We start from the raw sequence: 13315 nt of genomic DNA on the forward strand, positions 1-13315 counted from the left end.
ACAGCAGTAGTCCCAGCACTGACCCCTGTGGGACACCGCTCGTAACTGCTTCCCATTCCGAGTAGTGTCTTTACTCCCACCCTCTGCCTCCTGTCCTCCAGCCAATTACAGATCCATCTGTGCACGTCTCCTTTAACTCCGTGGTTCCACAGTTTTCTTAGCAGGCGCTCATGGGGTACCTTGTCGAAGGCTTTTTGGAAGTCCAGATATATGATGTCTATGGGGTCACCATGTTCCAATTGTTTGTTTATCCCCTCGAAGAAGTACAGTAGGTTTGTTTGGCAAGATCTTCCTTTACAGAAACCATGCTGGCTGGTTCTCATCAGATTATTTCTCTCTATATGCTCATTGATGCTGTTTTTGATTAATGATTCAGCCATCTTCCCCGGAACTGAGGTTAAGCTCACTGGTCTGTAGTTCCCCGGGTCGCCTCTGGATCCCTTTTTGAAGATAGGTATAACATTCGTTATCCTCCAGTCCTCTGGGATTACCCCTGTTTTCAAATTCTGCTATATCTTTTTTGAGATGCAAAATTGCACACAGTACTCAAGATGAGGTTGTGATATTGTTACCATCTGATTTTAGGATGGTGGTCCAGGCATTAGTGATTTCACGTCTCGACTACTACAATGCCCTGTACCTTGGGATTACTGCCTCATAAGAACAACCTTACTGGGTCGGACCAATGGTCCATCAAGTCCAGTAGCCCGTTCTCCTGGTAGCCAATCCAGGTCCCTAGTACCTGACCAAAACCCAAGGAGTAGCAACATTCCTTGCTACTAATCCAGGGCAAGCAGTGGCTTCCCAGTCTCTTTCTCAATAACAGACTATTGACTTTTCCAAACCTTTCTTAAAACCAGCTATGCTACCCACTCTTATTACAACCTCTGGCAATGCCTTCCATAGCTTAACTATTCTATGAGTGAAAAAATCTTCCTTCTATTGGTTTTAAATTTATTTCCCTGTAACTTCATCGAGTATCCCTTAGTCTTTGTAATTTTTGAGGAAGTGAAAAATCGATCCACTTGTACCCGTTCTGCTCCACTCAGGAATTTGTAGACTTCAACCATATCTCCCCTCAGCCATCTCTTTTCCAAGCTGAAGAGCCCTAACCTTTTTAGTTTTTCCTTATATGAGATGCAGGGCATTGCAGTTGGTCCAGAACATGGTTGCATGATTAGTTATGGGGATTTCAAAGAGAGAACGTATCACACCAATATTGAAAATGTTGCTTTGGTTGCTGATCAAATCCAGGGCAGGATTAATTTGTTGAGGGCCCCTAGGCACCCAAGTACACTTGGCCCCCTGCCCTGCCCCACCCCACCATGTGCCCAGGTGGAAACAGGAAGCTGTGTCAGAGGGAAGCTTTGGGCAAGCAGTACCGCTTGCACAATTACAGTTCCCATTTAAGACACACCTATTTGTACAAGCTTTTGAGTATGTGGGGAGTATATTATGGAACGTACAGTGATTTTATTATTGCTGAAGTTTTATTTGCTGTATTGCTATTGATTTATAGATTTATATAGATTTATAATGATATAATCTGCATAGGTATAAGCGGACTCTAAATTTGTAAAATAAATAAAATTGTGATTTTTTTTTTTGTTCCTTTTACCAAATGAGAAAGGGAAGAGATTTTACCTCAAAATGTATCAGAACAACAGAGAAAAGACAAGTGAGATGTCTTAATCAACCAATAATGTCTTTATTGACAAAAACAGTCTTATAAATGGTATTAGAAAGCTTACCTTACCTTAGCTTGATTAAGACATCTCACTTGCCTTTCTCTGTTGTTCCTTTCTTAATAATTCCTAACATTCTGCTTGCGTTTTTAGCTGCCACCACATACTGAGCAAAAGGTTTCAACTAGGGATAGGAGACAATGCTCTGTGGTGGACTGGGAACTGTTTAAAAGATAGAAAACAGAGAGTAGGATTAAACTGTCAAATCTCTCAGTGGAGGAATGTGAATAGTGGAATGCTACAAGGATCTGTACAGAGACCAGTGCTTTTCAACATATTTATAAATGATCTGGACATAGAAACAATGAGTTAAGTGATCAAACTTGCAAATGACATAGAACTATTCAATGTTGTTAAATTACATGCAGACTGCCTGAAATTGCAGAAGGACTTTAGGAGGCTGTAAGACTGGGCATCCAAATAACAGAAGAAACTGAATGTGGACAAGTGCACAGTGATGCACATTGGGGAGAATATCCCAAATTATAGCTACATGAGGCTCAGTTCTACATTAGCAGTCACCACTGAGGAAAACGATTTAGGAATCATCATGGATAATATGTTGAAATCTTTGGCACAGTGTGAGGCGGTGGCCAAAAAAGCAGAGAACCTTAGAAATTATTAGGAAAGGAATAGAGAATAAAATAGAGGATTGTCTGCAATTCTTGTCACCGCATCTCAAAAAGATGTAGAGGAACTGGACCAGGTACAACAAAGGACAACTCTCATATGAGAACATGAGAATAGCCATACTGGGTCATAGCAATATGGTATGCCCAATATCCTGTTTCCACAGTGGCCAATCCTGGTCACAAGTACCTGGCAAAACCCAAAATAGTAGCAATATTCCAGAATCCCAGAGTAGCAAGATTCCAGAATCTGAAAGAGTAGCAAGATTCCAGGCAGAATCTCAAAAAGTAACAAGATTCCATGTAGAATCCCAAATAGTAGCAACATTCCATGCTACCAATCCTAGGACAAGCATTGACTTCCCCCATATCTGTGTCAATAGGAGACTATGGACCTTTCCTCCATGAACTTGTCCAAACCTTTTAAAACCCATCTATGTTAACTGCTACTACCACATCCTCTGGCAACAAATTCCAGAGCTTAACTATTCTTTGAGTGAAAAAAATATGTCCTCCTCTAGGTTTTAAAGGTAACTTCACTGAGTGTCCCCTATTCTTTCTCATTTTTGATGAGCAAAAAAATCGATTCCCTTCTACTTATTCTAGAACACTCAGGATTTTGTAGACCTCAATCATATCTCCTCTCAGCCATCTCTTTTTCAAGCGGAAGAGCCCTAACCTCTTTAGCCTTTCCTCATACGAGAGGAATTCCGTCCCCTTTATCATTTTGGTTGCTCTTGTTTGAGGAAAGCTAAAGAGGTTAGGGCTCCTCCGCTTGGAGACTAGATAGCTGAGAGATGATAAGATAGAGGTCTATAAATTCCTGAATGGAGTGGAACAGGTAAACAGGAATCAATTGTTTATGATTTTATAAAGTATGAAGATTAGAAGGCATTCCATGAAGTAACATAGTAGCACATTTAGAACAAATAGGAGAACATATTTTTTTTCACTCAATGTATAGTTAAAGGGAAAGGGGATCCAATTTGATATTCAGCCATGTCTGTGGTTACAATCATAAGAGTTTACATTTTATACACAGGTAGTTATTTTGTACCTGGGACAACGGAGGTTTAAATGACATATCCAGAGTCCCAAGTGGCTGCAATGGAAATTGAACCCACCACACTATCCGTTAGGCTACTCCTCCATGCCTCCGAAATAAATGCTAAAAACAGTTCATGTAGATGGGTTTTAAAAAAAGGTTTGAACAAATTCCTGGAGGACGGAGAGATAATGGTTACTGCAGATGGGCAGACTGGATGGGCAATTTGGTCTTTATCTGCCATCGTGTTTCTAATCAATAAACAAAAAATCCAACTTAACTGCAGTCAAATATCAAACCGAAGAACAAAAAGAGCAGAGACTGCAGTGATGATGTACAGGACGCCAAGACTTTATTAAGAGCACTAACGGTTACTCACTGCTGTCTCCAGCTTTCATTCAGTTGTTATCCATCAGGTCATTTTGTTCTGACATGCGTTTGGACCCCTGAGGAAGGAGTGCTTCTTCGAAACATGGACCGTGGTGGGTCCAGTCTTATCAGTCCTTTTGGAAACAAACTGTTTTGTGTGTTTTATGGTTGTTTAATAAAGCCTTGGCGTCCTGTACATCCTTGGCACCTGGAGTACTGTGTCCAGTACTGGTCGCAGTACCTCAAGAAGGACATGGCGGTACTTGAGAGAGTCCAGAGAAGAGCAACTAAGCTAATAAAGGGTATGGAGGACCTCTCATATACTAACAGACTGAAAAGGCTGGGGCTTTTCTCCCTGGAAAAGTGGAGACTTAGAGGGGACATGATAGAAACCTTCAAAATCATGAAGGGTATAGAAAAAGTAGATAGGGACAGATTTTTCAAATTATGGGGAACTACAAGTACAAGGGGGCACTCGGAGAAATTGAAAGGCGTTTAGAACAAACGCCAGGAAGTTCTTTTTCACACAGAGGGTGGTGGATACATGGAACGCGCTACCAGAAGAAGTGATAAGCAGGAGCACGCTACAGGGCTTCAAAGAAGGTTTGGATAGGTACCTAGAGGACAAAGGGATTGAGGGATACAGATAGGGGTAGAGGTAGAGGTAGGTTATAAGGATAGGATTAGAGGATTAGAGGTAAGTTACAAAATTAGTCTGGGACCACTGTTCAGGCGATAGGCCTGATGGGCTGCCGCGTGAGCGGACCGCTGGGCAGGATGGACCTCTGGTCTGTCCCAGCGGAGGCACCTTTTTATGTTCTTAAGACTTGGAAAGAGTTTGCACTTACACAATATTTTCATAAAATTCTAGCACATGCGTGTAACATAACCTTGAAAATTTATGCATGATAAAGAGCAGGCACGCATATGTACATTTTCAAAGGCATGAAGGCCAACATATTTACTATGAAAATCCAGCCATGTCTGCATAAAACAACTGGGTATATCCATTTTGTCTTATAGGCCAGTGTATCGGAAACTGTACGCCGCGGCATACTGGGGAGGAGAGGTGTTGGCGCTGGCAGACTGCCTACAGGACGTGCCTCTCGTAGGCACCTCTCCTCTCCAGCCCTCTTCCCTGCTTGAACACCCCCCCCCCCCCTCACTGACATCTCAGGGCCTATCTGGAGGGCCTTCGCACATGCGCATGACGTAATCACGGCGACATCCACACACTTCTGGATGCCTTGAGCCGTGGCCAGTATGTTTAGTGTGCTGCAGCTTGAGAAAGTTTGCGGGTCCCTGCTATAGGGAATACACTTCTCCCTCCGTATTCGCGGTTTCAGCATTTGCAATTTCAATTATTCGCGGTTTTTAGCTTGCTGGCTCCTCCCCCCAAATTACATCAGCTTGCATAGAGAAATCGCTGATTCCATGCATTTACAGAGAAAATCGCTGATTCCCAGCACTTTCTTCACCATGCTTTGCCTCTCTTTCAGGAACAGGCCAGGTCTCCCACCATGTTATTCGTGGTTTCACCATATTCACGATGGTTATTTGCGGTTTTCCTGTATTTGCGGTTCTGTTAATCCCCCTATCACAGCGAATACGGAGGGAGAAGTGTAATTTCAAAATAGGGCATCTGTGAGAAATGTCCACAAGGGTGCCTGAGTTATGGTTAGCGCAGATGTCTAAGAACTTGGGGAAGCAGGTTCAGTTCCCACTGCAGCTGCTTGTGACCCTAGGCAAGTTACTTAACCCTTCATTGCTCCAGGTGCAAAACTTTGGAGTCCTTCTACCAAGTGGCAGGAAAGTTGGATTAGTGTGTTCTTACGTGGGTCTTCCCTGTGTGCTAAGGCCATTTTTCCCTTAGCCAGAAAATGGCCAATTTTCCATTTTCTTGATGAATGGCCATGCTCTAATGTTACCCAATAGAACAGTAGGGAATGCAAAAAAAACCCAAAAAATCACAACTGCTGTCAATGATTGTGAATGTCTACTTGTAACCCATTCTGACCTTCTGGGATAACGGGAAAAAAATCAAAATAAATAAGTAAATATGCTCAAACGATAAACAGAAACAAAACTCAGCACTTTACTTCAAATTATAGCTATATACGTGAAAATGTTTGTGCTCAGAAGTATTGTTGAAGAGACCAAAATGGGGTCCTGCCTTGTTTAGCATTATCTCAACTGCTTTTCAATCATTGGACTTAGTGGAAGATGTTTTTGACTTGGGATCTCTTAGTGCAATGATTGAGTAGTTGAGACACATCCATATCCCACCTGTGATGCATCCGAGTGTATTCCCCCTTCCACTTACAAGATATGCCACTCACACATGCCATTACAGAATCGCACTTAGGCACTCTGCTCGTATTTTTACAGGTAAATGTGAACATAACACACATATGTGCCAATGTTCTGTACATTTATACACACAATGGAGACCAAAAGGGGAGCACCCAGTTGAAGAATTGCCCTTTTGACGATTCTTTCTCTTGTTGCTGACAGAAACTAAGGTGGAAATCTTTCTCCTCTTACATAGCAAATCCCCAGAAGTGCTGACTTTGTTGCTGGCAAGGAGGGATGTTCTATAAGTGTGTTTCATCATATCCCACTGTACCAAGCTAAATTGACCAAGGTGGGATTTAGGGGTTTTGTGCAGGTGCACTAGATTCAGAACATGGCACCCAAGATGGGCAACTGGGATTCACGCCCAATTCTGGATGAGAAGATTTACTTTTGTATCCAAAAGAGGGAGTTAATTATATCATATAGTCACGGATTATTTTATACATCAGTACATCAATCCAGTCTACTTCAATATTTTTAAAGGTCCATACATAAACATAATCACTGATGTGGCTCCAGGACTGAGTTGTCAAACTGCAATCCTGGAGGGCTGTAATTCAGTCAGATTTTCAGGAATTCTTAATACAGACATATCTCATGCCTAGACTGGCCTTCTAAGATTGAAGTGTGATATTCCTTGGGTACAGAAATGTTGTCTTGTAATAAAAGTATTCTTGTCTGTGAAATGTTCTTGGGCATGAAGCAAAATATAGATACCAATTTTTCTTGAGGTAAAAAATAAAACCTGGTTAATTCTTTTTTTTAACATTGAAATAATGTAGGGCAAAAATAATCGATTAAGATCCTGCTAATAGGAAATATTTTGTTAACAGCCCAGCATGGAATCAGCTTTTCTTTTTCAAGGTCTCAATGGATTTACACAACTGGAGCAAGGTCTTTCTAGGTAAAATGTACCATGATACATCACAAAACCTATTTCTAACAACTGTGGTCTGCCACATTCACCAGCCTCCCGCGTGCACCACAGAAACCCAGCAGACAGTGAGTGAAGGAGCAGCTTGTTATCTTCTTTGAAAGGATTTTGTCCCTTATGTCTTGCTCATTGGAGAGGGAGAAAGGAAGCAGAAGGTCAAATGATAACACAAGCCTTTCTGTGTGTGATTATCTGCATTAGGATTAATATTCCCAGTGCTGATCTTGGCTTGAACAGCACTGAAAACCTGAACCATTCTCTTCCTTCCATGCGTCCAAACAGCAGCGTAATGTTCTTCCATTCTGTTCGAGTCATTCAATTGCAGACATAAAGGCCTTGATTCTCCAAAAGTGCGTCCCGATTTTAGGCAGCTGTAGGTGTCCTACAGCTGTCTAATCAGCCAATCAGGATGCACGTTTTTTTAAAAAAATGCTCCCCAGGCAGGCCGCCTATATTGAAAGTGAGGCCCGCAAGACACCTAGGCCCTGATTCTGTATAGGACGCCCGGGAGAAGCGTCCTATTCAGAATCGGTCTAAACTAAACCCCGATTCTGTAACCGGCGTCCATGTTACAGACGCTGGTTAGAGAATCGGGTTAGATTAGACACGGCCCGCTACACTTATCGCAGCAAGGGATCTCTCTGCCTCTATAAGTATAGCGGGCCGCGGCCCCCTGACCGATCGCTGGCAGGAGGGTGCCCAAACCCTCCTGCCAGAAGATGCCCCCCAGACATTACCGACCGCCGCCCCGACATTACCGATCTCCCCCCCCCGACAATATCGATCGCTGGCAGGAGGGTGCCCAATCCCTCCTGCCCGAAGACGCACCCCCCCAGCGCTAACAACCCCCAAACCTCCACTCCACCAAACCTGTTCTTACGGCCAGATGGGTCTTGCACGTCCAGCCGGCAGGCACGCCTCGTCAAAATGAGGCGGGCCCGCCCCTTCCCGGCCCATCCCGCCGAAGCCTAAGGCCTGATTGGCCCAGGCTCTAGAAGCCTGGACCAATCAGGCCTTAGGCATAGCGGGGTCCGCCCATCCCCACTTAATCTAAGGCCTGATTGGCCTTAGATTAAGCCTAAGGCCTGATTGGCCCAGGCTCTAGAAGCCTGGACCAATCAGGCCTTAGGCATAGCGGGTCCGCCCATCCCCACTTAATCTAAGGCCTGATTGGCCAATCAGACCTTAGACTTAGTGGGGATGGGCGGACACTATGCCTAAGGCCTGATTGGTCCAGGCTTCTAGAGCCAATCAGGCCTTAGGCTTCGGCGGGATGGGCTGGGAAGGGGCGGGCTCGCCTCATTTCGATGAGGCGTGCCTGCCGGCTGGACGTGCAAGACCCATCTGGCCATAAGAACAGGTTTGGTGGAGTGGAGGTTTGGGGGTTGTTAGCGCCGGGGGGGGTTCGTCTTCGGGCAGGAGGGATTGGGTACCCTCCTGCCAGCGATCGGGGGGGGGGGGGAGATTGGTAATGTCGGGGGGGGGGCGGTCAGTAGTGTCGGGGGGGGCAGTCTTCGGGCAGGAGGGATTGGGCACCCTCCTGCCAGCGATCAGATAGGCCGCGGCCCGCTATACTTTGCTGGCCTACATTTTAAGCTTCTCCTCTACTAGGGAGACGTGTAGGGCCGCCTAGGTTCGCCTAAGGCCCTTAGACGAGCTTAGGCATCTTGCGGATCTCCCTAGGCTCCCGGAGGTGCCTTCAGGCCTGCCTGGGGAGCATTTTTTTTAAAGAAACGTGCATCCCGATTGGCTGATTAGACAGCTGTAGGACGCCTACAGCTGCCTAAAATCGGGACGGCACTTTGGAGAATCAGGGCCAAAGGGGTCAATTCTGTAAAGGTTGTCCAAATTTGGGTGCTAAAAAAACAAGACCCTGAGTGTGAATTCTGGAACAGCATTGCAGAATAGAGAGTAACAGCGTTGGAGCATCATCATTTCGGCACTATCATGCCGTATAAAAGGTAGGAGTAAATGTTACATTTGAGCGTGCAACGTATTGAGGAGCATTTCCGATATAACGTCTAAATCTGAGTTTAGACTTTTTGTGGAACATTTACAAAAATCCAGTAGCAAACATGCCCATGAAAAAGGATCTGCAAAAGTTAGAGGAATGGTCTAATGCCTGGCAACTAAAATTCAATGCAAAGAAATGCAGAGTAATGCATTTGGGGATTAATAATAGGAAGGAACCGTATATGCTGGAAGGAGAGAAGCTGATATGCACGGACGGGGAGAGGGACCTTGGGGTGATAGTGTCCGAAGATCTAAAGGCGAAAAAACAGTGTGACAAGGCAGTGGCGGCTGCCAGAAGGATGCTGGGCTGTATAAAGAGAGGCGTAGTCAGTAGAAGGAAGAAGGTGTTGATGCCCCTGTACAGGTCATTGGTGAGGCCCCACTTGGAGTATTGTGTTCAGTTTTGACGACCGTATCTGGCGAAAGACGTAAGAAGACTTGAGGCGGTCCAGAGGAGGGTGACGAAAATGATAGGAGGCTTGCGCCAGAAGACGTATGAGGAGAGACTGGAAGCCCTGAATATGTATACCCTAGAGGAAAGGAGAGACAGGGGAGATATGATTCAGACATTCAAATACTTGAAGGGTATTAACGTAGAACAAAATCTTTTCCAGAGAAAGGAAAATGGTAAAACCAGAGGACATAATTTGAGGTTGAGGGGTGGTAGATTCAGGGGCAATGTTAGGAAATTCTACTTTACAGAGAGGGTAGTGGATGCCTGGAATGCGCTCCCGAGAGAGGTGGTGGAGAGTAGAACTGTGACTGAGTTCAAAGAAGCGTGGGATGAACACAGAAGATTTAGAATCAGAAAATAATATTAAATATTGAACTAGGCCAGTTACTGGGCAGACTTGCAAGGTCTGTGTCTGTGTATGGCCGTTTGGTGGAGGATGGGCAGGGGAGGGCTTCAATGGCTGGGAGGGTGTAGATGGGCTAGAGTAAGTCTTAACAGAGATTTTGGCAGTTGGAACCCAAGCACAGTACCGGGTAAAGCTTTGGATTCTTGCCCAGAAATAGCTAAGAAGAAAAATTACAAAAAAAAAAAAAAAAAATTTAAATTGAATCAGGTTGGGCAGACTGGATGGACCATTCGGGTTTTTATCTGCCGTCATCTACTATGTTACTATGTTCAAAACAGCAAGACGACTATCTTGTTTTTACAAAAATGGGTGTGTTTGAGTTCAGTGCATCTATCTTTTTGAACCATTTCTGAAACCAAAAATGCATCCAGTCATCGGGATGTAGGAGGGTCCAGCGTTCTTAGTAGACTTGCTACAGACATGCCAGCAGAGCACTGGGGAACCTCAGGAGACATTGCAGTGAATTTCAAATAAAAGGTCCCAGGTATACATTTCACCATATCCTTATATTGTATGGTGAGACCTCCAAAACACACCCAAAACCTATCGGACTCAACTGTATACCACCATAATAGTCCTAATGCCTGCACTGGAGAGGTACCAGAGGACTGGAAACTGGCGAATGTCACACCTATCTTTAAGAAGGGATCGAGAGGTGACCCCGGGAACTACAGGCCGGTGAGCCTGACTTCAGTTATAGGGAAGATGGTGGAAGCAATGATCAAGGACAGCATTTGCGAGCACATCGAGAAAAATGGCCTACTGCGGACAAGCCAGCACGGATTCTGTAAGGGAAGGTCGTGCCTGACAAACCTTCTGTACTTCTTTGAGGGAATAAGCAGTCAGGTGGACAAAGGGGAACCCATAGACATCATTTACCTCGATTTTCAAAAGGCCTTTGACAAGGTGCCACATGAAAGGCTGCTTAGGAAGCTGTGGAACCACGGGGTGGGCGGGGATGTACACAGATGGATCAAGCACTGGCTGTCAGGTAGACTACAGAGGGTCGGAGTAAAGGGCCAATATTCTGACTGGCGGGGAGTCACGAGCGGTGTGCCGCAGGGATCAGTGCTGGGGCCGCTACTCTTCAACATATTTATCAATGACCTGGAAACGGAGGCAAAGTGTGAGGTTATAAAATTTGCAGACGATACCAAGCTCTGCGCCAGAGTTAGGACCAGGGAGGAGTATGAGGAACTGCAAAGGGACCTCGATAAGCTGGAGGACTGGGCAAACAAATGGCAAATGCGCTTTAACGTAGATAAATGCAAGGTCATGCACATAGGGAAAAAGAACCCGTTGTTCGAGTATAAAATGGGGGGGAGATTGCTGGAAGACACCGGACTTGAGAGAGACTTGGGTGTGCTAGTGGATCCATCCATGAAACCATCCGCACAGTGTGCAGCAGCCTCGAAGAAAGCCAACAGGATGCTGGGCATCATCAAGAGGGGCATATCAACCAGGACGCGGGAAGTCATCATGCCGCTGTATCGAGCGATGGTGCGCCCACATCTGGAATACTGCGTTCAATATTGGTCGCCGCACCTCAAGAAGGACATGGCAGTTCTTGAGAGAGTCCAAAGGAGGGCAACGAAACTGGTAAGAGGGCTGGAAAACTGCCCATATGCTGAGAGGCTGGATAAACTGGGGCTCTTCTCTCTGGAAAAGAGGAGGCTCAGGGGGGATATGATAGAGACCTTCAAAATACTTAGGGGCATAGAGAGGGTGGACAGGGACAGGTTCTTCAGACTAAAAGGGACGACAGGTACGAGGGGGCACTCAGAGAAACTGAAGGGAGATAGGTTCAAATCAAATGCAAGGAAGTTTTTCTTCACCCAAAGGGTCGTGGACAAATGGAATGCGCTCCCGGAGGAAGTGATCCGGCAGAGTACAGTACAGGGATTCAAACAGGGATTGGACAGATTCCTGAGGGAAAAGGGGATCGTGGGGTACTGAGGGAGGTGCTGGGGTGTTGCATAAGTATAGACAGCTCACCAGGTCGTGCAGGTGCAAGGCCGGAGGGTTAGGACATTGATGGGAAGATAGGACTTCGATGAGAAACCTAGGGGGCAAGGGGGCCCCTTCTGGTGATTAAGGCAGGTCATGACCTGTTGGGCCGCCGCGGGGGGCGGACTGCTGGGCGGGATGGACCTCTGGTCTGACCAGGCAGAGGCACTACTTATGTTCTTATGTTCTTAGGTCTCACCTATATGTAGGTACAGTGGAGTTTGGGTGGGTTTTGGAAGGCTCACATAATCCATCACAAGTGTAGTAGTTAGAGTGAGATATAGGCCTGAATCCTCATCCCTATAGTTCACTACACCGTTCACTAGGCTGCTCTTCTAGTACACTTCCCCCTCCGTATTCGCGGTTTCATTGTCCGTGGTTTCGGTTATTCGCATTTTTTTGTTTGCAGGCTCCGCCCCCAAATTTAGGTCACAGGACGTCATTGCTCCCAGCGATGTACAGAGAAAATTGATCCTCCCAGTGATGCAGATAGAGAATCAATCCTCTCAGTGTTGTACAGAGAAAATCGCAGCACTTTCTTCATAGGAACAGGTAAGGTTATTCGTGGTTTTGTGTCTTTTTTCATGCTTTTTACTGAAAAAACTCGAATAACATACGTACAGTTATTCACGGTTTTTCTGTATTCGCGGCCATGTTGATCCCCTATCTCTGTGAATACGGAGGGGGAAGTGTACTGGCCATAACCTCTGAAGCTATCATAAAGGCAGATATATAATATTTCATTTACCGTACATCTTTGGGGGTGGGATGGGATCAGTAACCACTGGGGGAGTGCGGCAAGGAGGGGGGGGGGGTGGTCATGTCTTCATCCCTCCAGTGGTCATCTGGTCAGTTTAGGTACCTTTTTGGAACTTATTCATTATTAAAACCAGGCCTAGCTCCAAATATCCAAATTGTGTCCTGGACATTTTCTAAAATGTTTGATTATTGCAGGGTCCATACATCTCTATCATATTTTACGTGGATTATCCAATTGTACATTTTTGAATAAAGTCTGCTTCTTGAACATCACCATCTCCACAGATCTCTGTTTTCGCTGGAATTTGCATTGTCCGTGGGACTAAAGAGTCAGTTTTTTCTTTGTTTTCCTGATTAATGCAGTAAAACGTCCAAATCATAAGTATGCCCTGGTCTCACCCAAACTACTAAGTTTCAAGTTTCTTTATTTTTGATATACCATTTATCATACAGGTATCTAAACGGTTTACAATAAATTAAAGGAAGAATAAAAACTTATCTAAACTAAAAAAGGGGGGAGACATTTACACATGAACATACATGATACATTAGGAAAGCGTGGGAAGGAAAGATTAATAAATGCATCGAGATAAAAATAA

The sequence above is a fragment of the Geotrypetes seraphini genome, chromosome 15 (genome assembly GCF_902459505.1).
Source record: "Geotrypetes seraphini chromosome 15, aGeoSer1.1, whole genome shotgun sequence".
In the NCBI taxonomy this organism is placed as follows: domain Eukaryota; kingdom Metazoa; phylum Chordata; class Amphibia; order Gymnophiona; family Dermophiidae; genus Geotrypetes; species Geotrypetes seraphini.